Source organism: Alosa sapidissima, chromosome 18 (genome assembly GCF_018492685.1).
Source record: "Alosa sapidissima isolate fAloSap1 chromosome 18, fAloSap1.pri, whole genome shotgun sequence".
NCBI classification, from domain to species: domain Eukaryota; kingdom Metazoa; phylum Chordata; class Actinopteri; order Clupeiformes; family Clupeidae; genus Alosa; species Alosa sapidissima.
In genome coordinates this window covers 4528966-4555411 of record NC_055974.1, presented here as the reverse complement: position 1 = coordinate 4555411, position 26446 = coordinate 4528966, and the positions used below count along the sequence as shown (strand labels likewise).

General features: G+C 42.4%; 1 long non-coding RNA gene across 1 annotated transcript; it reads left to right on the top strand.

The window, feature by feature from the left end:
• The first annotated feature begins 4407 nt into the window (after positions 1–4407).
• Positions 4408–5288, top strand: LOC121689909. Its single transcript, XR_006024925.1, has 3 exons — positions 4408–4572; positions 4672–4786; positions 4891–5288. It is a non-coding gene; the product is annotated as an uncharacterized LOC121689909 (long non-coding RNA).
• The last annotated feature ends 21158 nt before the right edge of the window (positions 5289–26446 follow it).

Below are 26446 nucleotides of genomic sequence, written 5' to 3'. Positions count from 1 at the left end.
ATGTTTAAGTAGCCCCCATTGACTGATTTAGTGTATGCCTAATCCTGTGAACATTTCAGATGCAACACCATTGCCAAACGCACATGGTAGCAGGTGAAAATGAAACACATAAACATTATTCAGAATAGTAGGTTTATATAGTTATAGCTTGCATTAATATTTCTTAATTATGAAAACATGTAGGCCTAGCTTATAGCCTTCACTTGGCCTCTGTTTTACAGCTAACAAGAAAAAAGGTGTCTTTGAACACTACTGTAGGAGGAAAGGCACCAGCGTGTTTTACAGTAGCAGAAGAGTTGGCCATCGCAAATAATAGTGGAAGGCCGATTATGGAGGGGTTTGAGGCAGGCATTCGGTCGGATTCTGGTGCTGTGGAAATGTGTAGCCTTTATGTGCAGGGTACAGTAATATGACATTCAATTCAACAAGTTTGTTAAAATTGTGATTTTAATTCATTAGGCCTACTGTAGGCTATGTCCGATTTATTTTAGGCTATTCTTGCTCAGATTTTCAGCATGTAGGCCTATGTTCGATTTATTTTCGGACATAAAGTATTCTTGCATCACCGATGGAATACATGAATGTCCACGTACGGGCATTGCTATGAGACATCTTCCTAGATCATCTGACAAAGATAACGAATTCCCTTGGCTGACAATATATATCTTCATAGAGAATATCGTCCGGGTAGGCTATATATATTTTCTGGCGGTCTCTAAAACCCCTCGCCCTGCGAAGAGAGTCCCTCACGATTTGCGCTCCAATGTCGTATGGATCATCCAGGTACGCCGACATGTCTCGGGAGAAATTGTTAACTGGTCGGAGCAGGTTTGAGATTCAGCGTAAATTTCCATGGCGGCATACCTCGGTTAAAACCTATCCACCTTTCGTAGTACGGGTTAATCGGGAAGTTACGCCACACGTGATCAAGTTACTCTCGAAGTTACCCAGATAAGCCAGTAACCCCGCTTCGTAGTACAGGCCCCAGCCCCTCCTAGGCCGCTCGTTTTCATTTGTTTGTTTTTTGGTTATTGTTTTGTTTGTGTGCGTCGCCATAGACGTAGCGTTTTGTTGATCTAATGAACTGTTGTCGACGTGGCCGACGTCCTGAACTGAATGACATTTTGTTTAATACACTGCATCACCTGCTTGAAAACCATATGCTGTGTTGTGTTTCTTTTCTTGTCAACTTTAAAATGGGAAGGGTGACGGGGTCTTAATACTGACACGGCAGTTTTAATAATGGCGCCAACATAATCATTTCCTTTTCTTGTGTCAGAGGCCACCGTTACAACACTTGGATAGGTTGGATACAGTACTTGGATAGGTTGGATACAGTACTTGGATAGGCCCTCTCCTCTTTAGCCCAGATGAGTCCATGATTTCCGAAAATAATTCCAAATTTCGATTGGTCTAATGACCACAGGACCTTTTTCCAAGTTACCTCATTCCATTTTAAGCAAGCTCAGGCCCAGATAAGATGGTGGTATTAATCATGTCTAATATAAATGTGGTTGTTGCATGGTAAAATTTACACTAGCATTTCTGAATTGAGTATCAAACTGTTTGCAAAGATGTCTCTGGATTCTCTGAATATTTTAATAATATTATGTACTGTAGATGACAAACTCCCCAAATACTTCACAATTTCATGTTAAGAAGCATTAAAATAACATTTGTTTCATTATTTGTCCACACAGGTTTACACAGAGTGATGAATACCCCTACATCTTTACTTCTAAGAGACTCTGATTCTCTGGGATGCTCTTTTTCATACACAATTATGTTGTTACCCTACAGTAATTAGCTGTGAAACATTCCTCTTTTTGTTTACTTTATCATTACACAACTTTTCCAGCATTTTGTTACAACCCCCTCCCAACTTTTTTTAAAACATGTTGCAGGTATTAAGTTCAAAATGAACATATATTTTAAATTTGTCATTTTCAACATTTATGTTGTCTGTGTCCTTTTGGTAACTAAATGAGTTTACAAGATTTGCAGATTACATTCTGATTGCAGATTACATTCTGCTTATTCCACTGCTTGGTTGAATTTCCCATTGTCCTACGTAATTTAGAACGACTATTAACCATATGTTATTTGCACACCTATGAAGTAGATCCATTTTGTTGGACGTATCACACTTGTATATTAATTCGCCGAACTCGTTATGAAGTTTAAAGGGACACCAGGCAACGGTTTCGTGTTAATTAATCATCTTCGTAAGTCGGTATATGGTTAAATGACTCATTACGGGGCGAATGAAGGCTCTCTCGCCCGCCCCTACTGCCTGTAGGAAGAATATCCCACTTGCAAGTTCGGTGTATCCTACCCGCCGACCGAAGCAGGATCAGTTTACAGCACAGACACACTGCATGAAAAGTGTGATTTTCGTCACTATGCGGCACTGTAGATTGTCGTGGAAGTTCAGGTTAACGGTTGTTCACGGTAATTTGCAGGCAACGCCGAAAACTGCCATGAATTGTCAGAAATTGACGTGGGCCTTGCTTGGCAGTTGTCCCCCCATGACCCCCTCCTCCTAATTCTAGGGGAGACTTTAACATGTAAATGAAAATGCTGTGAGCTATACAAATGCAAATCAGGGTTGCAGGGGGAGTTTTACCCCAGGTGACATTTTTCTAAAAGGTAAGAAAATCTCTGGTACAAATGGATCAGGCTCAGTATAGCCTAATTATAGACTCTTACATTTTAGCTTGAATTGATTTATTTAATTAAAGTATGCTAGATTACTGTGTATGCCATTAGCAATGGCAAATGTTATGTAAAAAAGATACACAAAATAATTTATTTCAAAAATGAGTTTTAATCAGAATCAGCTGGTAAAATGTGAATCAGAATCAGCAAGGTAAAATGTGCATTCCATGCAAACAACATTAGAATCAGAATGAGGGGTCTGCAGAGATCAGTCTCCTAGAGCTCAACTACTGTGCATAGTGGCATGACTACAGTGACCTTTTCTTTGGTCTTACTTAAATGCACAGAGGATGTATTAACCACACATCTCCCAGCAATGCGCTCAACTGGCAGAAATGATGCTGGGTATGACGTGTCTGTTCCCTGCAAGCCCCAAACTTCTATTGGCTTTCCATAAAAATGTCTGTCCGGATGGGGATGAAGCCAGTAAACTTGTGCAATAACATGTTTAAATGCAGTACCCTTTGACACAACATTAACAACTATAAACTGCTTTATAATGGCTGGTCGTAGTTCTGCTAGAGGGTCAAGGATGGGTTCCTCAAAACTGTTAGTGTTTCCACACCACTTAGCATATACATATGCTGACCTTTCTGCTCTAGATCCATCGATTGAGTAAGTTACATTCATATATGTTACCCGTTTGCATGTCATGGCAAAACAGTCAACATCAGTGACACAAGGGTACATCTGATGATACATTGTCAACATTGCATGATACATTGTCAACATTGCAATTTCATATTTAATTATTAATTATTATTACAATAACCATAACCGTGAGAAGCAACCACATTTTACTAGACAGTAACTGTTACAATTGTGGTGCTCATCGTTGTCTGAACCGTCAGTCGCTGGGTGCATTTCTTCATGTTCTTCCATCACTTCTTTTTCTGGGTCCTCGGACTGCATTTCACCTTCATCAATCTCTCCAACTCCAGGTTGAACATAACTCCTGCCGGTTGGGTCATGACTGGATAGCAACAGGCTCTGTGAGTTATCTGACCTAGTCCTTTTGTGTTTTTTTGAAATAGTGCTTTCTGTGGTCATACTGTGAATTAGAGAGTTCAGTGTTGCAATGTTCACAGAAGCGCCGAGGTCTTTTCTTCAGTCTTAGGACTTCCATCTTTCAACTGACAGCTTCATAGGCGGGCACACCAGTCTTGTTTATATCATAGACGCGAGCTGGTCTCGCGAGTCCTTCCGTATAACAATGACCTCGTATGTGATTGGAGGAGCCTTCGACTCCTCGTCCAATCACGTGTGAGGTCATGGGCATGACCCATACAGCAGTACTTGCAAGACCAGCATATAAACAGACATGTTTGTGTTACTATACTCTATACTATACTTTATCTCCAGTTCCTGTGTTTGGATTTTGCTGGTTCGTGATCAATGGCTGGACGACGTCTCGCATTCAACTCGCCTTCAACTCCTCTTGGACGCGATCCACAACTTTCAGCCAGTTCACAGACTGACGAGAAGAAACTGCTGATTGCTATCAGTGGACTGTCTCGTCAGCTTAATCAACATACTGCCGATATGAATGAGCGGTTCACTCAACTGCAGAATTCGGTAAACTCCAGGTTCTCACAGGTTCACCGTCTTCACAACTCTGAGACAAATTGCAGGCGCTACGAACCGGAGCAAGTGTAAGATTTAAAGAATATGCTTTCATTCTGTGGTATAAGGAAATAGATACGTATAGATACCATAGGATAGATACCGATCATAACTGTACATTTTGTTTTCACAGACTAATCTCGCCTCATAATGAGGCGGTGACCTCCTATTTGCTCGGAGCAATATCTGCAAGTCCAGATTTACACCATGTTGATAAAGACGACATTGTGTGTAAGTGACTTGTTTTTACTGTTTCTCCTTCCTTGTTTAATGTTACTGTGACTTGCGTTTGATTTTTATTCATACCACTCTCATTTAATTGTTTTCCAGCCGCCTGTAAGACATATACAGTACGGTACGCAGAAGCTTTAGATATACCCAGCCAGAAAACTCATTGCGGGCGGAAGCTGCGAAGAGTTCAGCGAGTCGAGCGAGAAGAAAGAGGGTAAGACTTTATTTGGTGACTATTTTTCAGGTGCATTGATAGATGTGTTGTGTCCATACGCAGTGCATCCCATCGCACAGTACTGATTCATTGTTTTTTTACAGCTGCTGGAATCGAGACAGAGTGTGCTAGCAGATGACGAGGTGGAACTCTGGAAGTCCGCCACCGTAGACCTCATGTCTGACGAAGAAGATGGCGTTGTTGGCGGGGTCTCTGGATTGATTGTACGGTCGCCGTCATTTCGTAGGCCGGAGCTCTCTGAACTCTGTGCGAAGCTGCAGTCCCGGTTAGAGGCGAAGCCGAAGTACAGAGCCACGCACAATCGGCGTCTGCACAACGGACCTGCCTCGGAAAGAACGCCGCCAGTTACCTACAACCCTTAGGAGGCAAACGGACAGTTCACGGAGTTGTAGTTTTTGGATCATCCTCTACCCATGTGTGGGCAGATCCTCGCTTTGTATATAGTTGTGTTTGTTTTAATAAAGCTCTTTCTTTGCATAAACATGTTGCTGGCAAATGTTCATTTCCTCTATAAATTCATTCATGTCCTTGATGGTAGCCTAATAATAGTGTAGTAGCCTACATAGGATAACATGAATATACAGCATAATATGAATAAATATATATATTTATACACACACAATTATTGGGGATCTGCCAACCAATCACGAGTGATTTTACTTGTTTGAAAGTTGTGGTTTCATCCAATACTGAGTAAGGAAATTCAAGCCTGGCCTGGCCAGGTGTGGTTTTGCTGCCAATCACGAGTGATTTTTCTTGTTTGAAAGTAGTGGTTTCATCCAATACTGAGTAAGGATATTCAAGCCAGGCCTGGCCAGCCGCGGTTTCGCTGCATTCATATGCTAATTAGGGCCATTAGCACTCTGAAAGCTCTCCACATACGTCATTGTCCGGTTCCGACAATTTGTGGCACAGACAAACGGCGACAAGCGCGGGTTGCAAATTGTCGTCAACTACCGAAAATGAGGGAGATCTCCGGTCGTTTACGGGGACGAAAATCACACTTCATGCAGTGGCAGGTTAACGAAACGCTAGAGATTGTTGCAAACGTGTGTATAATGGCAGAGCCGGCGAAGAAGCAGCGAAAACCCTTGACGGAAGACGCAAAGAAAAGGAAAAGAGCTTCAGACCGAGCGAGGGGGAGTTTCGTAGAGAAAAAGCATCAGGCTTGTCTGGTGTCCCTTTAAATGAACTGTCACGTTGCATCTGAGCTGTAAAATGCAGACGTTCAGAACATGGCAACATTATAGCATATGACGGAGGTGACTTTTAGCTAGATTGATGACAGCAGGCTAAGTAAAATAGCGATGTTTCAAAGCTAAAGTTAATCAGAATCTTGGGATACGCCCGCTTGACAACGGGAGAGATAGAACTAACGACTGGCCTTTGGCCGTAGCAACCATCCATTTAGAACTAGTAACGGCAGTTTGTCCTGCAAGTTAAGAAATTAGTTGATATGTGTTGGAAGAAAGTAGTTCTATAAACAAGACAAGTTTTAGCGATTAAAACGTTTAAATTGTAACAGGAAATGAACACAATGCAAGTGGCAACAGTGGAATAAGCGGGATAATGGACTCCACGGTGGTCTGTTCACGCTTCGCGTCGGGGCCGTTTTACAACCTCGACCGTGCATTAACTTCTGTGAACAGACCACCGTGTCGTCCATTATCCCTTACTTGTATTTGCATTTTACACAACGTCACAACTTTTTCTGATTTGGGGTTGTAGAAAATAATACTTAACATATACTGTATATACATGTACATAAAAAAAAACACATACAAACACACACAAAGAAACACTATCTCCCACTGATATGTCTAGAGAGAGAAAGCCAACTTTTCCTATACGTAAAGTCCTTTTTGTCTTCCTGGCCTTGGCTTGGCGTAATGTAGTTTGATCTGGTTAATGGCAAAATTTATAATGAGAATATGACTTATTAATTTGCATAATGGCTCCAGTGTTCGTTAGCGAGGAAGGGCCCTGTGATTGATGGGAATTTAATTATGACACCCTTTGGTTATTAAACTGTAATCAGAGAGGGTTCTCATCTTTAATGCTTACCTTTGGCGTCAGGTCAGACGAAATTTATCGCAGGAAAAATCTCTTAGCAAAATGATTTCCTTTTCGTTTTCAAGCCTAACGGAAACAATCAAATCCTTGAATCTACCTGCAATTAAAGGCCACTCATCTATCAGACCTGCAGAAAGGGAGGGAGTCTGGGAGAGAGGGAGACAGAGAAAAAGTGAAAGAGGAGGTAAAGCGCTGAACCGAAAAGATTTTGGAGAGGCAACCAAAAGTGCACAAAAAACAAAACACAAAATAACATGTTTAGTCATTGGTGAATGATTTAGAAGTCAGTGTTTCATTTATTAGAAACATTCAAAAGGACAAGGTTGTGAACCATTGCCAAAACAGTGGGGGTGTCCCAACTGACCACACTTCTACCGTGGATGGTTTTAAATCAATACATGGTGGATATGATGTCAAGTGGATTATTAAAAATATATATTTACAAGAAAAGCTTTGAAAAAGAGGAGTCTTGCCTTGCGGTCTTGTGGTTATTCCTTTTAGATCCAGTCTGGCTCTCTTGTCTGTCCTCTTGGATCTTCAGAGACAACCAACAAAATATGAAATGAGAACACATTGAATGTTGCTTTCACTCTTAGTCTTGGGATCACCTTAACTCGTACCACTTTCAGAGTCATCCATCAGGATCAAGAGCTTCATATTAGCGATTGAAACAGTGCTACGCAAATCTGACTGAACGTAAGGCATGTTTGTATTGAAAGATTCAGCTAGATCTGTGCAGCACTGCAAGATCGAACACACCCGGACCAGAAAGCCATGGAACTTTCTTCCTACAGATACAGGTCTTGTTATAACCTCTCTGTACACTTTCAAAGTTTACAATACTTTGGTTTGTAAGTGTAATGTAAGCATAATGTAATTTTGCTCTCAATCAAAAGTTTGAAAGTTTGCCGTTATTAACTACCATAAATAAACCCTACAGTAGGTTGTTTTAACTCAGGAATTACACTTTAATAGAGTCCATTACAGTGGGAATAGCTGACCCAACAAATGCTGTTTTACCAGGGGTTTCCATGCCCATCCATTAGCTTTGCTTCACGGTGTCACGACTACTATCCATACCGTACCACAGCGCTCCATATAACAGTGTGCACTACACTTCCACAACACCCTATAAACTTACAAAAGGGTGCTAAGGGTTGATTTGATATACAAACCTTTAGTTGTACACAGTGCTTTTTATAGTGCACTTTATAGTGTGCACTCCCATGACATCCTCTAAACCCTAAAACGGGGTGCTAGGGGTTGATTTGAAACGTGGCCCTAAGCTGTGCTAATGGGGTGTGTGGGGGAGTGTTTCAGTAGGGCTATTTAGGTTCCAGCAATTTCCCCACACTCGTTTCCTAGAGGCCACAAGGGGCCAGGCTGCTCGGCGCGCTCCGGTTTTCCCGAGAGAGAGAATTGTGGGAATTGGTGCGAGATCAGCAGGAACGAGGTCGGGCTGAGAGGGGCCGCGGTAGGCCCGCTGGGAACCGGCTCCGCTCGGGAGGGGAACATGCCGGAACTTTAAATGAGACACACTTCAGCAGAGCTTTGCGGGCTGTCACTGCTGCTGGTCCTGACTCGGAAGCTGCACGACTTTAACCCCCCTCTCTGTGAACTGACACACACACACACACACACACACGCACTTTCATATTTACACATATACTTGTTATTCTATTTGTTAACCCCCATCTCTTTTAGCACACACACACACACACACACACACTCATATTTACACATACTGTACTTACTATTCTGGTCCATTCATATAAATGTGACACACTACAACACCAGGACTGACTCAAAGCAAATGCTAAGCACCAGCACGTACCTCAGCTCATTACTGTATAGCAATCCGAGTACATGAAAGTCTTTTTGCTTAAAAGAGCGCCTCAAAGTCACCAAAGGCTTCACCCAAAGCCTCTACCCATATGCATTATTTAAATATGTTTTATTGACCATCTATTGACACTGATTTGCATTTCAGTCAATATCAACTTAATTAAGGGAAACTAATTAGGAAAACGGCATTGGCCTTGCATTGGATGCTAACTTATGAGTGTCCTGGCCGCTTATGCATTTTTGTTGATTATGTTCCACACCATTCTTTTTCCAAACAATATGAGACCCACTATTGAATATCAACCTCACAATTCACTGCCAGGCACTTTTATAACCTGTGCTGCTTTTGTATTGTAACCTGTGCTTCCTGCTTCAGTGTTCTGCGGGTTCTGCAGTGTTTGTGTAGAGACACTTCTCTCCCTTTGCCCGCTCAGAGGAAACAGGAAAGTTATTTAAAACGCTCAACCCCAGCCTGTGGACTGGTCTCCCCTCTGCAAATTACAATAGCAACATTGGACAGTACCTTCAGAAGGGATCATATTTCTTTTGTTCTGATTCGGAAGATTGGAAAAGCTGTGGGGACCATATTTGCCTCGTGAATACAAGTTTTTCATTTTGATTTTAGGTCTGAGTGTGAGAATGGGAGAAATGGATGACCGATAAGGGTGTCTTTGTGGTGCTGGGATGTAGTGTTGCATAGTATGCATGTGTGTGTGTGTGTGTGTGTGTGTCTCTCTCTGCGTGACACAGTGGGGGAGGGCGGGTGATAGTGGTGTCAAGAGTGTGCCTGTTGGTCCACGTAGCAGTTCCTCAGCTCTGCAGCAGTTCCCATGAATAATACAGATCTCTGAGTCGGCTGCAGAGGGACTGGGAGAGAGGGAGAGAACACACAGATAGACAGAAACAGAGGGAGTGAGATAGAGAGATATCATTCTTCTCCCACACAAAGTTTGGTAAATGCATGTAGGTATCGGAGCAGTGCTATGTCTCCATTCATCATGCTGTCACCTGAGCCCCTACACCATGCCTGGAGAGGTGGAGAGGCCACAAGATCCACACCACCCCCATCTCTATACAAATATGAACAGACACACAGACACACACACACACACACACACACACACACACACACACACATACCCTTCTGTTGGGAAAGTATCATTATGTGTATGAACGTTTTGAAAAAAGGAAAAATAGTTAGTTGCATTCTTTTTTTCATTTTTGACATCTACAGGCATTTATGTACTGAATCCTTAATCTTTGTAATTCCAGTTTTATTTTACATTTCCAGACTTCAGTATATACTACTTAGTTGCATTACTGTAATTTTTCACAGATATTATTGCAAATAATCTATAGCATACAGTAGCTCACATAACTTGTAAGGTCATCTCTGATGGAATTATCCATACAGCTTGGAGAAGGAATTGGTGCATCTGAAGAGAGGATATGTGATTTAAAGAGTCAAGAAGAAAGAACGAAAATAAAGGAATGCGAGGTAGGAGAAATGAAACTGGTGTGTAGCAGGGTTGAGCTACACGACAAACACATGAGAACAAGTGAAGCCCACTCTGAACAGGCTCAGAGGAGTATCACAACAGGGCACAAACAGCACGCAGAAGGATGGAATCAGACACAACAATAGAAAAAAAATACTTCTCACTGAAAGTCTGGTCAGAGGTGTGGCACAGAATATGTGAGTGTGTGTGTGTGAGAGAGAGAGAGAGAGAGTGTGAAAGAGAGAATGTATGTGTGTATGTGTGTCTGTGTGTGTTTATGGGGTAGTGGAGGGTGTTGTTGGCGTGCCCCAAGGAATAGGATCGTACATGGGGTTTAGTCAGAGGAAGAGAGAGGAGCGATACATGTGACAAGAGCCAATGGAGCGAAACATGTCCATTGCACACTGAGAGGGCGGTGTGACAGGCACCATGGGGCTGACCACCTGTGTGTGTGTGTGTGTGTGTGTGTGTGTGTGTGTGTGTTCCTGTACTGTATGTATATATGTGTGTATTCATGTATTTATTGTGTGTGTGTGTGAGTCAGTGTGTGTGTGTGTGTGTACATTTGTTTGTGTTTCTGTGTCTGTGTGTAGGCTGCATGTGTCACTTTGTTTGCTTTTCAGACTTATATTCATAGACAACTGGTCTCCAGATGGACGTTCTCAAAAAAGACACACAGTTAACAGTCTTAACTGTTCACTTACTCTCTACCCATGCCAGACAGTATTGACCATTACTAAAAGCCGTGACAAACATGCGTAAAATGTCTCCCTTTACTGCTGGACCTTTACACCAGAGCTTTCACACAAAAAAAAACAGTTTTGTTTGTTTGCTTTGTTTTAAAACATAACATTACATTGTTACCAAATACTTTCGATCTTTGGGGTTTAATATTTTCATATTAACACCACAACTGAGTTACAACAGAATGATTCACATTTTCCCCAGCTAAAATAACAGAACTATTAATATCTACGCACAACTAAATTCTTCCCGGTATATTAACGCTACTTTGAGACTACTTTCTGCACTCTGACAGCATGCAAACTCTCCTGCAGACTCCAGACTCCCTCTATCCGCAGCAGCTCCGGCAGGCTGCCAGCTGCCATGAGGCTGGTTTCATTACAGACTGCCCACCATTATGCTCCCCTATCCCCACCAGCACCCCCCGCCCCAGCATACGTGCTGGGTTGAGCCTGTTTAGGGCTGAGCCCAGGCATTAAATTTGGCATGTCAAATGTCATCTCCTGCCCGTAAATCCAACAAGGCTTTCTGTCTGTGTGTGTGTGTGTGTGTGTGTGTGTGTATGAGTGAGTCAGTGAGTGTGTGTGTGTTGTGTGGATGGGTGGGCAGAGGAGGCAATGGGAGAGTGGTTGGTGTGTGTGTGTTGGGGGGGGGGGGGGTCCGCAGATAATTTGTGGCCAGTAGGGGGTATTTTTTCCTGGGCGGGCCATAAAACAAACAGAGTGACGAGCTTGGCACTGTAATCCACGCCGCCTCTTTCTCAGGCCGGGGGTGGTGACATCCCATTCGATCACGGGGTAAACTATTACAAAGCAAAGCATCGCCATTCATTTGCCCTGGCTTCTTCCACAGGGAAGAAAGGAGGGATGATGGGGGAGATGGAGAGAGAGAAAAAGGGAGAGGGAGAGAGAGGGGAAGGAAGAATGTAAGAATGGAGGGATTAGAAAGAGTAATGTCCCACTTTTTCACTTGTTCTCCCTCTCCCTCACTCACTCTCCCTCTCTACCATCATCTGTTCTTACTTTCTCTCGCTCGCTCTCACTCACCCTTTGTCATCATTGCCATAGCCAGATAACTTGGGTAGAGCTTGGTGTGTGTGTGTGTGTGTGTGTGTGTGTGTGTGTGTGTGTGTGTGTGAAAGAGTGAATAATGGCAGGAGAGAAAAGGTAATTGACAAAAAGATGGATAAGTGTGTGTGTGTGTCTGTGTGTGTGTATATATATATATATATATATATATATATATTTATGTGTGTGTGTGTGTGTGTGTGTGTCTGATTGTGTATGTGCAGGTTGTGTTTATACTGTATGTGTTAGCTGTAAGATACTATGTGGGCAAGTACAGTACAAGTACAGACTGTTGAGAAACAGCAGAGTACACAAGTGTGTGCTTTTAAAGCGAATGAAAATCGAATGACTAAATGTGTTTGTGTGTGTGTGTGTGTGTAGATGGGGAGGTGACTGAGAAGACTTTGCACTCATGAATGTTTCACAGTCTCTCACAGGCCTGTTTCATTTTACAACAGGTCTGATGAGGGCCCCCACTGCCTCCACAACAGACATGCCCTCCAGCCATGGCCTGGAATATCCAAGTTTAAACTGTGTGAGGGAGGATCTAGGAGTGTGTGTGTATTAGGGGTGTAACGCTACATGTATTTGTATTGAACCGAAACAGTACGGGCGTCACGATTCAGTGCATGAATTTACATAGAGAATACACGGTATAAAAAAAAAAAAAAATTGTGCGCAAATTAATTAATGCAATGCGGAACTACTGTTCGATACGCGAGTTCATTAGAGACACATAATCTGCTAGCTCTGTGAAACTCTTATTGGCACATAGGTAGCTGAGGTACCTATAGGTAGCTGAGGTCCGCCTCAGTGTTGCCAACTTAGCGACTTTTTCGCCATATTTAGCGAGATTTCAGACCCCCCAAGCGACTTTTTTTGTAAAAAGTGACTAGCGACAAATCTAGCTACTTTTTCTGGCGTTCTTGGAGACTTTTTGAGACTCTGATGTGATGGCATGTAACGTCCCTTTTTACTCTTTTGAGTGAGCAGTGAGTTCGGCTGTGCTGTGTCTCAGCGCTGTTTCGTTTGTGAATTACCCTACATCGAGTTAGCCCAAAGCGTTGCCCCATGATTATAAAAGTAATGACTGGCCTATGTAGTATCAGCCCATGTTATCCACGGAAGTAGATGTTCTATAGATCTAACAACTCAGACAACGTTATTGGAAGGTGCAGCAACTTCGGCTGAGATTACAACCAGAGTCAATGAGACGAGAGCAATGATGACAGGGAAACAGGGACACGCTTTCCAGCACTGTTCAACAAAGTTAAGTAGGCTACAACTTCATTCACAAGCAGATAGTTTAAAATCAAGTTAGAAAAACCTAAAGCATTCGTTTAGGCTATGTAGCCTCAATGTTGTCAATGCAGGACAGACTGTCGGCTGAGGGAAAAACAATTCTGTCGGTCTGACCGAGTGACACTAAATAAATCCAAAATATAGCCATTGTCGTAAGGTTAAATTGTGTGTAGCCTATGGTGAACTATGGTGAAGTTATAATCAGACTTCAAGCTGTGCAAAGCAAATGCAGCAGTTGGGAATAGGTTGGAAATTACTGATTTTCAGCCACTTAATGCTCATTCTGGTGTAGCCTATATTATGACAATGTACAGAAGTGTAGGAAGTGTATCAATTACCCTAATATACAAGTATATTAAATTAAATATATTTAAATTAGGCTCTTAAAGTTGCCTATTTGAGTAGGCCTAGGAGAAAGGCAAACAGGTGTAAAGGGGAATTAAAGGGCCATCACTTTTTTTTTTTTTTTTGGGGGGGGGGGGGGTGCCACGACCTGGTGACGTAATTGATATGCAAAATAGTGCGTGACATCATCTAGCAACATTTAGTGACTTTTGGAGCTGGCTTTAGCTACTTTCCATTTGAAATAGTTGGCAACACTGGTCCGCCTATACAGTACATAGGTTACAGTTTTTTTGTCAAGTCGAGTGAGTCAGTCAGAGATAGCAGCAGCACTAAGGATGGATATGGCGAGTGGTGGCGACCCACAAGAGAGGTCTCTTTTTAAGATCGCAAGTTTGGGAAAACTTCGGTTTCCCAGTCAGTTACAGTAGTACAGGCGAGAGAGTGGTGGATACGACTGTGTCGCCATTGTTTCATCAGTTGTTGGGTATGTGAGTGGAAATACATTGAACATGCTAACGCACATACGACTCCATCACCCAGATGTAGGTCTACCAATCATGTAAAATAATGATTTTGTAATGATGGAAAGCGTTGTAAACCGTGTGGTGATCACCTTTATGTTAGGGTAGCTTGTGTTGTGCTCTCACATGAAGAGCTGGCTGTAAGTGTCAATGCTAACCAGGCTAATAAACAAACCATGCGAACGGTAAAGTCATGTGACTTTTAGTTAGGCTAGTCCATTTATGAAACGAAAGGAGCAATTTTTTTTTTTAAAGAAAGCAAAATAGTGTGACACAGTTAGTAGATTATTACTGTAGACTAGAGTGCGGTTCGGGCTGCCAATTTCTGTCCGAACCCGGCCCGCGTCCAACAGAGTTGCATCCGAACCTGACCCGAACCCGACAGGCATTTTCATTTTTATGTCCGAACCCGACCCAAGCCCGACGCAGATGATGCCTCAGTTATTCCCATGCTAGTGATTAAACATTCACGTTTGTGGATAACCTGTCTTTTTACCCCATTAAACGGAACAAACAACAAATGGAATTGTCTACAGAATCAGATGAGCGTGCACGGAGGCAGGTCACACACAGCGCACATTAACACAAGAGGACCAAACAAGTGTATTCTTAAAAAACAAACGTTTGCATCATGTAAAGCAGACCTGTTGGTTACCCAACATAATAATCAATTTTAAATGTAAATGCTTCCAATGCATATCGCCCCCATGTGTCCAAACCCGAACCGAACACGACTATAATTTCTAAATATTTGTCCGAACCCGACCTGAGCCCTATGGCTCGGGTAGCCACACTCTGTAGTCATGTAGTACTGTAGACATACTGAAAAATTATTGGGGCAAACTGTAGACCAGTGGTCCCCAAACTACGGCCCGCCACCTCATTTTGAGTGGCCCCCCAAAACATGTCCGTGGTATATAGCATCTGGCCCGCACGGGAGTACAACATCGTCAAACTATAAACTCCGTAATTTCCCCCATTTATTCTCTAATGCGAGTGTTAACAGTACACATGTAATACTCTTTTTGTCCACTGGTGGTTGTTTTGGCGCTGTTTCGCGTTTGCCATTGAAAACGGAATGAAATGGAGGCCTACCTGCAATCAATATAAGAGGCTGCTTATGAGGCTGCTTTCTAGAAGTTTATCAATTAATTGTTAATAACTAACTTCTATTCAAGTCATATTTCTGGGACTTTCTGGGATAATTATTTCTATTTTTATTCACTCGTTCACAAAGTTCTCATCAGGTGAGTGAAAGTTAGAATGGTGGTCATTTCAGATGTTTTTGCCAGCACTTCATAAAACTCTCATAGTTTGAAAACTTTAAATTATTTGTAGGATATTGCTTGTTCACAACTTGAGCTGTGTATGCAAAGACACAGAGTTTAGAGTTCACACATTTTTGAATAAAATACTTTTGGGACTCCCTGCTAATACTTTTGGGAATGCTTTTGGGAAAAGTCTTTTTATTAATATTATTTCATTTGAGCTACATTTTACACTGATATGACATGATGGCAACATAAACACAGCTAATTGTATTAAATTGCAGTAGCCTATGATTAAATGTAATGGAATATTCAACTAAAGTACACTGCTGTTGTTCACAGCACTAAGCTATTTATGGTTACTGATACTATATACATATATACTTCCGAGTCTCTGGCCCTTTCTTAGAGCCAGGCATAGTGAGCTTAACCTGACCCTAGCCAGATGAATTTCGTTCCGCCTAGCTTCACTCACATCCATCTGGGACCTCTTCCATTGAGAGTGATTTCTGCAACCGATTTTATGGTACAGCCAATTAGGACGCAGGGCGGGAGTTTCATAGATGTGACATAGCGTAGAAGCGACTGTGAGACTGTTATCAGCGTCACGGGTTGGCTTCGATGTGAGTGGTTGAAGTAGCACGTCAATAGATGACTGACAAGTGGCTTATTCAATCATATGCAAGCATTTTTTGATTAGGCCCAACCTTCAATGGATTGGTTCCAGATGGATGAGTGGAGCTAGGTGGAGCGAAATTCATCTGGCTAGGGTCAGGTTATAGTGAGTGAAAAAGTTTGGGGACCACTGCTGTAGACCCTTCCATATACAACCAAACACGGATGTGGAAAATCTCACCTATGGATTTTTTTAAATCATTATTCTATGTACAGTAATTTGCACTTTCATAAATAAGAGATGCTGTAGGCCTATTTTCAGTTTTATAGCTGATTGTCTTATTTTGTTTACAATTTACAGTCTGATGTGGGGTACTTGTTTACTGTTTACATCTTACTTTGCACATTTCAGGCGGTTGCAGCTAGCTCAGGGGAGAGAGTGTAGGTAGCAGGCCCTACAGCCTGACACATTCACAAATAAAACCAATTGCCTTCTGCATTTTTGTTTTGCTTTTCCCTCCATTGTACCGAACTCGTACCGAACCATGATGTCGGAACCCTAGTGTGTATATATATATATATATATATATATATATATATATATATATATATATGTATGTATGTATGTGTGTATGTATGTGTGACGTGTGTGTGTGTTTCTATGTCTGTGCTTGTTTTGGTGTGAGTGTGTCCATGTCTATGTGTATATATGTGTGAGTGTGTGTGTAGGCAAAGTCAAAATTTGTCACTTTCTGGATCACTGAGTTTCCACACACACACACACACACACATACATATAGTACACATAAACACACACACACACACCGGACCCTGCTGTTCAGGGACCCTGAATCCTCTCTCCACTGAGCAGCCTGTATGCCGTTGGCCACAACCAACCATCACAGCACTCATCCACACACACACACACACACACACACACACACACTGGAGCCAAGATGCCCCTTAGAGAGCTCAGCGTTGTGACTGGGCAGACTGTGGCTTCGGAAATAGGCTACCTGCATGGCCGCCAGTCTGGTCCGTGGGCGCCGTCGCTGGGAGCCTCCGATGGAAGGTTGCGGGGGAGAACTTGTTAAACGAAGGGAGGTTGAGCTCGCTCGCGTGCTGGCAAAGATTTAACAGCCACTTGGGCCCGTGCAGGCAGGACCGCAAGAGCCAGTGTGTGTGTGTGTGTGTGTGTGTGTGTGTGTGTCGTCGTGGGGGTCTGGGAGCCGAACAGCAGACCCAGGGTGTCCCTAGTGAACCGTGGCAGCTCCCCCACAAGTGGCAAAAGTGTAGCTCCGTGGCAGAAGAAGTTCGCGAGCGAGCGAGGCCCACACTTACCGAGAGATGAGCCAAGAATCGCCCACGCCTGTTTGTGCAAGAGCAGATAAAAAAACTTCCACACAACACACAAAACATGAGCACTCATTAACACAAATAGGATGCACAAATACGTTATACAGTATGCCACTCTTTTGACTTTTTTTGCTAACACACATTTTTAAATTATTTTTTTCAAATGGCATTGGTTTGACTTTTTTAATCACTAAATTGAGAATAGCTTAATAAATGTAACATTTAATTTATGCAATTTTTACCATTGGATGATTTGCAGGTCACACATCCACACTGACAGTATATTCCATTTCTGTGGAAGAGTTGCTCAGTGAATGCCTCAAGGAAACAGTTTGAAGGGTCAGTAGTTCTGCACATTAATATCAGAGCATCAAAATCTGAATGGCAGACCAACATTATTAACATATTGTTACCTGGCCATTGTTTTCTGTATACCACTTTAATCCTGGAGTTCCTAATTCCTCTTAGCATTGACTCAGTCCAGTTGCATGCAGATGGCAGGAAATTGGAATCCATGGCATTAACACACTAACTCATGGTATTACTGTAATTCATGATAAGAAAATATGTAATCTGTATAATTGTTTGATACGTTAACCATGAATACATATCTTTCCTTGTATTACTTGTTATTTCAGGTCTGTTTGTCAATGTGTGTTCTGAGAACACTCAAACTTGGATAAAATACTGTAAAATTTGAGCTCCTCCTCCTTCTCTTCTTCCTCCTCTTCCTTTCTTTTTCTCCCTCCAAAGGAGCGAAGGAAGGGGTGTGAATCACTGTGCATATATATTCTATGTTTGCAAGGTTATTTTTTAGACTGTGTGGGGAGCATCTGTAATGTGACTTACACTGTGAAGCCATTTACATGTTTCACATTAGCCTAATGTTGTTGTCTGCCTGTCATGCATATTGTTGTAATTCACAATAAACAGCTTTAAACATTCACAACATAGTGGTGTGCTGATATACTTTAATGTCATTTATACTAAGGTGAAGACAGAATAGTGGAATTAGCTCTTAACAGGCTGTCTTTGGAAATTGGTAAACATATACTGTAATTCCCCAACTATTAGCTGAGGCTTATACATTGATTTTGCAAAATGTCTTCAGCTATATGAGGTTAATACAGAGGGGGCAATTATTATGGTGTTAATATGCTGTTGTTTTTTAACTTGCATAAAACACTGTCCTGCGGTTTGTACACAATGTGGCTAATACACAACAGGAAATGACTGTAAGTAATTCATTAACATGGCAGCATTGCCCATGTCATAAGTAAACTGAAGAAGAATGGCATGTACAGTAGGCTACAGCTCCTCCATGTTCTGGAGAAGACTGTCTCATCTTTGGGCTTGAGAAGTCACTCCTATCAGAGAGCAGTAAAATGTGCGATGACGAAATGCTCTGGGTATGTTTTTCAAACTGAGAATCCAGATTCCGCCTGCCTCGTGGATTTATTTGAAAAAAAAAGCCATTTTATAATCTGTCAAATGGCTTTCGGATGTTTGCCATTGTTAAAAAATCTTTGGTTAATGAGACTTTTGACACACACACACACACACACACACATATAAGCACAACTTCACACATACACACACACACACAAATTGCAGACAATCTTACACATTCAAAATGCAAAATTGTGTGGGGTCAAGTCGCTGACAACAGAATACTGAGGCAGCTTATTTTACAACTACAAAACTCTGAGGTCAACTGTGGTAATGAGAAAGAGACGTGCAACAGCTCTGTCTAAAAACCTTCATTTGAAAATGGAAAGTCAACAGTTCTTCTTGCTTATGCCTTTCTTGCCCCTGGACATTCCTTTATTTGAAGCTTTCTCCGTCTAGAAAAATACCCAAAAAAAAGCTTAATTTGGTAGGGCCACAAGAAGATTCCTGGTATGTAACAATGCCACAGTTGGCTATTCATACATATAAAGACTAGCACAGATACTGCATGCTTGTATCCTTGTATCCCTCTCTCTCTCTCTCTCTCTCTCTCTCTCTCTCTCTCTCTCTCTCTCTCTCTCTCTCTCTATCTCTATCTCTCTCTCTCTCTCTATCTCTATCTCTATCTCTCTCTCTCCATATGGTGCTCATTACAGAGAAACATGAAGAAGGTGTCGTCACATCTCTGTCACCTCATTCCACTACACCTTCCTCTCTTTCTTTCTTTGCCAAGTCTCTTTCTTTTGGTTCTGACACTTTCACACAAACAACTTGGAGAGTGCGCACGCACACACTCACACACACACACTCACACACACACACACACACACACACACACACATACATACACAAACACACACACGTTCACACATTTGCCCTTTTCTCCAAACAGTCCTTAATTACAGCTGTTTGTTGCCATCCATTTAGCAACCTCCTCCCCACACACACACACACAAACACACACACACACACACACACACACTTTGATCACATCCAGTGGATATCTTCATACAGTGGCGGGCAACAGACTTCCTCCATCCTTCATTAATCTTCCCCTCTCCTCTCCTCCAGCCTTTCCAGTGGCTGACTGGGAAAATGGCTTTTTAAAATGACCATTATGGGGCCACAAATCAGCACCCCCCCCCACACACACACACACACGAACACACACACACTCCCACCACCACCACTCCCCCATGCCCATCGGGTCAGAATCAATCAGGCGTCGGGGCGACCTCTGACATTCAATAAACATCACTGAATATTTATATTCCTTTAGCACAAGAGTGGGGTGGATGTTCAGAGCACCACACACACACACACACGGGTGCGTGCGCGCGCACACACACACACACACACACACACAAACACACACACATGCGTGGGACGATTATAAAAAATACGATAGCAATTAAAGTGGCTGCGGACCACGCAGCCTATTCCAATCAGATGGAGAGGAAGCTATCAAATTAGCATGGTCATTTAGTGGCATGGGAGTGTGTGTGTGTGTGTGTGTCTGCAAAATGCCACAAACTCAATCTGGTGCTAATGAAGGCTGGTCATGCTCTGCTTAAAGACAGAAGTGGGAAAGCACACTTGGGCACGTGACTCAGCATACTAGCACTCTAGCACACAAACACACACACACACACACACACACACACACACACACATGCAGATAGACATATACACGTATGCACACAATTAACCACTATTACTGACACCAGTAGCACATCAAACATATGCACACACTCCTGTCACTCCTGCACACATATTCAATCACATATCCCATACTGTACGGAAGTCACTCACATAAACACACACACACACACACACACATCTGCTATGACACTCAGCTAAACCAATGCAATACACCTCAGCGCAGTAACCACTGGATATTAAGTGCTTATCAGACAGAGACATTACTGATCCGTGTGGCGACATAATGGGTTTGTGTAGAAGCTGGAGTCTGGGCTCTGCCTTTTAATAGTGTGCTATTCCCATCTGAGCTTGTTCTCATATGCGTAATGACATCGCAAGGAATTGTTTCATTTAAATTCAACAGCCAAGGTGGCGTGGAATTCGGTACAGCGTGTAGTTTTGTTTAGATTCATTCGTTTTTGCCTTGCAATGCATTTAGAGAGAAGAGGGGGAAATAGATGGAGAATGAGAGCGAGAGAGAGAGAGAGAGAGAGAGAGGTGGAGAGAGAAGAGAGAAGGAGAGGGGGAGAAAGAGAGCTAAGCTTTGCCCCTGCTATTTTCTCCCAGCGGAAATAAGAACCCTGTCAAAGGAATAATGGGCAGCTTAAACACAAACTGCTTTTTTTCCATCCCGCTCCCCCTTTTTTCTTTGATTGATTGTTTTAATTTAAAAACTGTAGTTACCTATTTATTTCCTGCTTATTTATTTGGTTCAAAAAACCTGCGATCGGTCACCGACAGGTCGCTCTACTCCATTTTTGGTAGTGAACCAAAAACACACAAAAAAAAAGACATGAATGCAGAATTGCTCAAAAAGTTGTATTGGAAATTCTACTTTTACTTTTGTCTCTCTCTTACTCTCTCCATTTCTGGCTTTCTTTCTCTCTGAACTTTTCCCCTGCATTTATTTTTAAACTTTCTCTTCACTAGCAACAGAAAAGTAATCCACAGTGAAATAAATAATTACATCAAAAAGTATTTGAAAAAAGGCTGTGTGTCAAAAGCTGCGAATGAATACGTTGAATGCGACTCGACTATCCAATGAAAGCACAAGGTTGTAGGTAATTTGTTGTACCACAACGGCTGTTGGATAACAAATTAATATTTTAACGACCTCTTCCATGGCCACTTAGGAGTTCATAAAACAAACGAAACTAGGATTTGGAGAAAGATATTGACTGTTGGTGTTTCTGGTGAGGATTTGAGATTGCATTGAGTATTTTAAAGTAAAACAAGATTTTGAAATGGCTTGCATTGTTTGTATTGGCTATTGATATTTTCGTATACTGTTAAATACATTCCCAAAATGGTTGTACATTTTTAGTTAAAACGAACTGCCTATGAGCTGCAAACTGACATTTGAAACGAAACACCCACACACGAACGAGGGGAGGCATGGCGTCAGCACACTTCAGCCGTGTCACGAAAGTGGATCTGCAGTGGAGCTGTTTCAGTAATCTGTCAAAAGTGTGTTTCCTTTCTTTCTTTTTTCATCTCCTTGTCACTCTCTTGGTCTCTCTGACTCACTCTCCCACTCTCGCTTCTCCATTTACAGACCTGGGAGAGAGGGCATGGCTGCTCTCACTGTATCCATCTCTTAGCTCCATACCGTGATACACATTCTTAACACACACACACACACACACACACACACACACACACACACACACACACACACACACACAGACAGAATGACACACAGGCACACACGCAGGGGTGAAACGTGTCCCATCATGACCTGCAGGACGTTTCCTCACACTCTTCCCCTCCATTTCCTCCATGGTCCCTCTCTCACCCTCCTCTTCTCCTCCTCCACTCAACAAGAATGATGCCTATAAGAGGTGAGTCGGTAGAACAAGTGTACTTGTTGTGTGGAACTACTAAAGGTCTACCACCCACATCTCAGCTTGCACAGGTGGACATGAACATGTGTTCACTGCTTGAATGGCCACCCTACGACCCTTACGAGCCTGCGTCCTTTGTCTCGCGTCACCTTACGAGCCTGCGTCCTTTGTCTCGCGTCACCTTACGAGCCGGCGTCCTTTGTCTCGCGTCACCTTACGAGCCTGCGTCCTTTGTCTCGCGTCACCTTACGAGCCTGCGTCCTTTGTCTCGCGTCACCTTACGAGCCGGCGTCCTTTGTCTCGCGTCACCTTACGAGCCGGCGTCCTTTGTCTCGCGTCACCTTACGAGCCGGCGTCCTTTGTCTTGTGTCACCCTGATCCCACCTCATTCTCACTCTGTCTGTAAGAAACTCTGCTCTAAGGGTGTGTATAAGAGAGAGAGAGAGAAAGAGAAAGAGACTATTAAATGTAATGGACCTCTTTGCCCCCCCCCCCCCCCCCCCACACACACACACACACACACACACACACACACACAGACCCACAACCAGTGTTGTAATGTAACAGAGTACAAATACTTCGTTACTGTACTTAAGTAGAAATTTCACCTATCTGTACTTTACTTCGCTATTTAAATTGATGTCAACTTCCACTTTTACTCCACTACATTTCCTAGATAAAATGTATACTTTTACTCCGTTATATTTCCACTAAGCATCTTCATTACTCGTTACTAAAACATAAAATTAGAAAAAATGTGTTCGACTGCAATAAGGGAGGTTTGGCGAATCACTGCTCCTAGATTGCATTACGCACGCTCTGCACGCTGCGCGCTCTATTTCAGCGCTTGTTTGTTGCTAAAGGAGGAGGACGCACAACTGAAACCGCCATGGAAGCACGAGCACCTACTGGAGGACCTCCCGTTATCATAGACGACCACCCCGACGATAGTGGCGAACTCGGTGAACAGGGTAGTGGTGAATATAACGTCATACACCCGTGGCCGTATTTGCAAGAAATGTGTCTGTACATCGGCTATCTGCCCTAGCGGCCTGTGAAAGGCTATTTATCCATAGCATCGCAGGACTTGTCTTCAGTCCAATAAGAGTAAGACTAAATCAGGCCCGGGGTGGGTAATCGGGAGAAATCCTGGTGGGCCACTTCACTTTTTGGCCGGTCGAGGAAACAAATATTGACATTTTTTTTTTTCACGTTAGTCTATCTTTTCTGAAAGTAGGACACGTTCCGCATTCTGTGCATGACACCAATGCAATGCCTCTGCATGGGTTGTAGGCTACGTGAGGGAGTTCTCCCCTCCCAAAAAGAGTTGGTTGGGTCCATATAGCCTGTCTTTTCCAAAAAGTTTTCTCAGATACGGATAGCCAAGCCGGCCCTACAGTAGACACAAGCATCAGGAAGGATATATGGTAGAAAGAGGCCAGGAGAGACTGAGCAGCAGATCAACCAGTCGACCACTGAAAATGATGAGCCCGAAATTAGTGATGAGGAGGCCATGACTACAGTAGAGAGGATAAATTAAAGTTATTTAATGTAAGAAAGAGCAATTACCCTACATGATAAACCTATATGCCTTGTTTGCTCAGAAGAGGGTGTAGTAAAGGAGTAGGCTAAATCACCAAACAACAATATAGCCTACCCATGCAAAAAACATGTAGCCTAAACATTAGTTCAATATGCCTCTTTGTGAAAGCATGGGATAGGCTACATTTCAAAGGCTTTCTTTCTTTCTTTCTGTTTTGGTAACTTGTGGAATAGTGGAATATTTTTTGTTAACTTCTCAGTTGAAGTGAATTATTATATAACCTTTACACATTTGTTGAACCATGGTACTAATAAAAACTACAGGATAGTAAGAGCTGAAATGTTGTTTCATTTATCCAATTTCCACCACTATGGTTGGTCTTGGGCCTGAAACTCCCGGGCACTAAATTCTGGCAACTTTGAAAACCAGCTTCTTTTGAAGATGAACAGACACCTTTTCAGTTTCAACTAATGACTGGCATATTAGTAGCTGCTGGACATAGGTGGCCTGTGTGTGTGTGTGTGTGAGTGACGGTGACCTGGGGAGTACTGTAAGCCCTAGAAATGCTCATGCCACATGACCAAAATGTTCTCCCTACAAGCAGGTCATTTTTTTGTGTGAAAGAAATAAGTTATTTATTTTTAATTTCAGAGAATTGTGCCTAAAAAGTCCTAGAAAAGAATGTGATTTGATTTGATGAGTGAGATTAAGAAGATATGGGAACCCTGAATATGCGTTATGCTTTACTATAAGAAAGACAAAATAAAGTTTACAATAAAAGTTCAAAATAAAATCGCTTGCTTTTTACTTTTTACTTTTACTTCAAATACTTAAGTACATTAAATATCAGAAAATTACTTTTGATACTTAAGTACAGTATATATCAGATACTTTAAGACTTTTACTTAAGTAATATTCTAAAAGGCAACTTTCACTTCTACCAAAGTCTTTTTCTAGTACTATACTTGTACTTTTACTCAAGTATTGCTTTCTAGTACTTTATACAACACTGCCCACGACACGCATGCACACACACAGGGCATGTAAACAAATCTAAACAAGGGATGAGCAAAGAGGTCAACTGTGTGCACTACAACCCACCCCCCCCCCCCCCCCCCGTGTGTGTGTGTGGTGTGTGTCTGTCTTTCTGTCTGTGTGTGTGGTGTGTGTGTGTGTGTGTGTGTGTGTGTGTGTGTGTGTGTGTGTGTACTGGGAGAAGGAAATGACTGGTTTTGAATGGGGTTCGACCAACAGCCCAGCCAGGCATGGAGAACAGCAGAGGCCCCTGCAGTCTGGTCTCATTACAGAGGCCAAGCCTGCAGTCCAGAGGTCTCTGAGCTGGAACTGAGAGAGCCTATTCAGAGAGGAAGGGGTGAACAAGAGAAAGACGGGAAAGAATAAAAAGCAGGAAAGACAGAGGGAGTGAGAGAAAGACAGAGGGAGGAAGGAAGGCCTGTGATCTTTTAAGATGGAGCTACTCCGAGTACAATGGAAAGATTCGTTGGTCATGAAATACCTGGTATTTCTATCTAGATAGATAGATAGATAGATAGATACTGAATCAAACCACCATTGCATAAAAACGATTTTCGTATTGATTTCTTTCAAATAATTTTTATACATTTTATTTTGATATTTTGCACCAAATCATATTTTTTATACTATTTGGTACCAAATTATGTAATGTCAGATACAATACTAATGCTTGGATGATGAAATGTTTGGATGATGAAATGTTACAATACAATGCTTGGCTGATGAAATGTTAACCTGGCTTTTCTACTTCCTCAACATGACCTGCTGTATATGCATCACCTGCTAGCCTGATGAGCCAGACCCACATTAAAATGTAGGGTCTGGGCACTCACCGTTGGCAGTGTTCAGTACGAGGGGCGGGATAATCGGTTGTCTTTCAAATTCCCTCTGCACGCAATAAGCCTATTTCACAGTGTCCAGGTGTCCGGCCTCGTTGATGTTAATGATGCCTTAATTGGCAGGGTAAAACGTCTTCCTGCTTTTGTCTTTCCTGTGGACTTTTCTTTTGCTGTCTATGGGACAGTGCTGTTCCACAGGAAGTTGATTTACACAGCGGCCCCATCTTGTGAAATGGGCTAATAGGACAGGGCTATGAGTTGCATGCGTTTTCCCACCAGCGGAGCTAGTTGGCTAGTTCAAACTTTTGCCAACTTAAAAAAAGCTTAACTCGTGTCACGCTGTTCGCCAACAGCAACATCCATCTTCTTTGTTTTCAAGTAGCAGGGAATTCAAGCCAAACTGTTGCAACTCTTCCATCAATCATTATGGTAAGCCCGCCTAACGTCTCTATACACGATTTGATTGGCCTGATAGAAGTTTAATTTTTTCAGCTCACAAGCCAACGGAGAGTTGCTAGACTAGCCCTGGCAGCAAATGTAATTGCTGTAAGCTGTAAAATGCGTCTAGATTTCTAGGCTAATCACCTGCATCA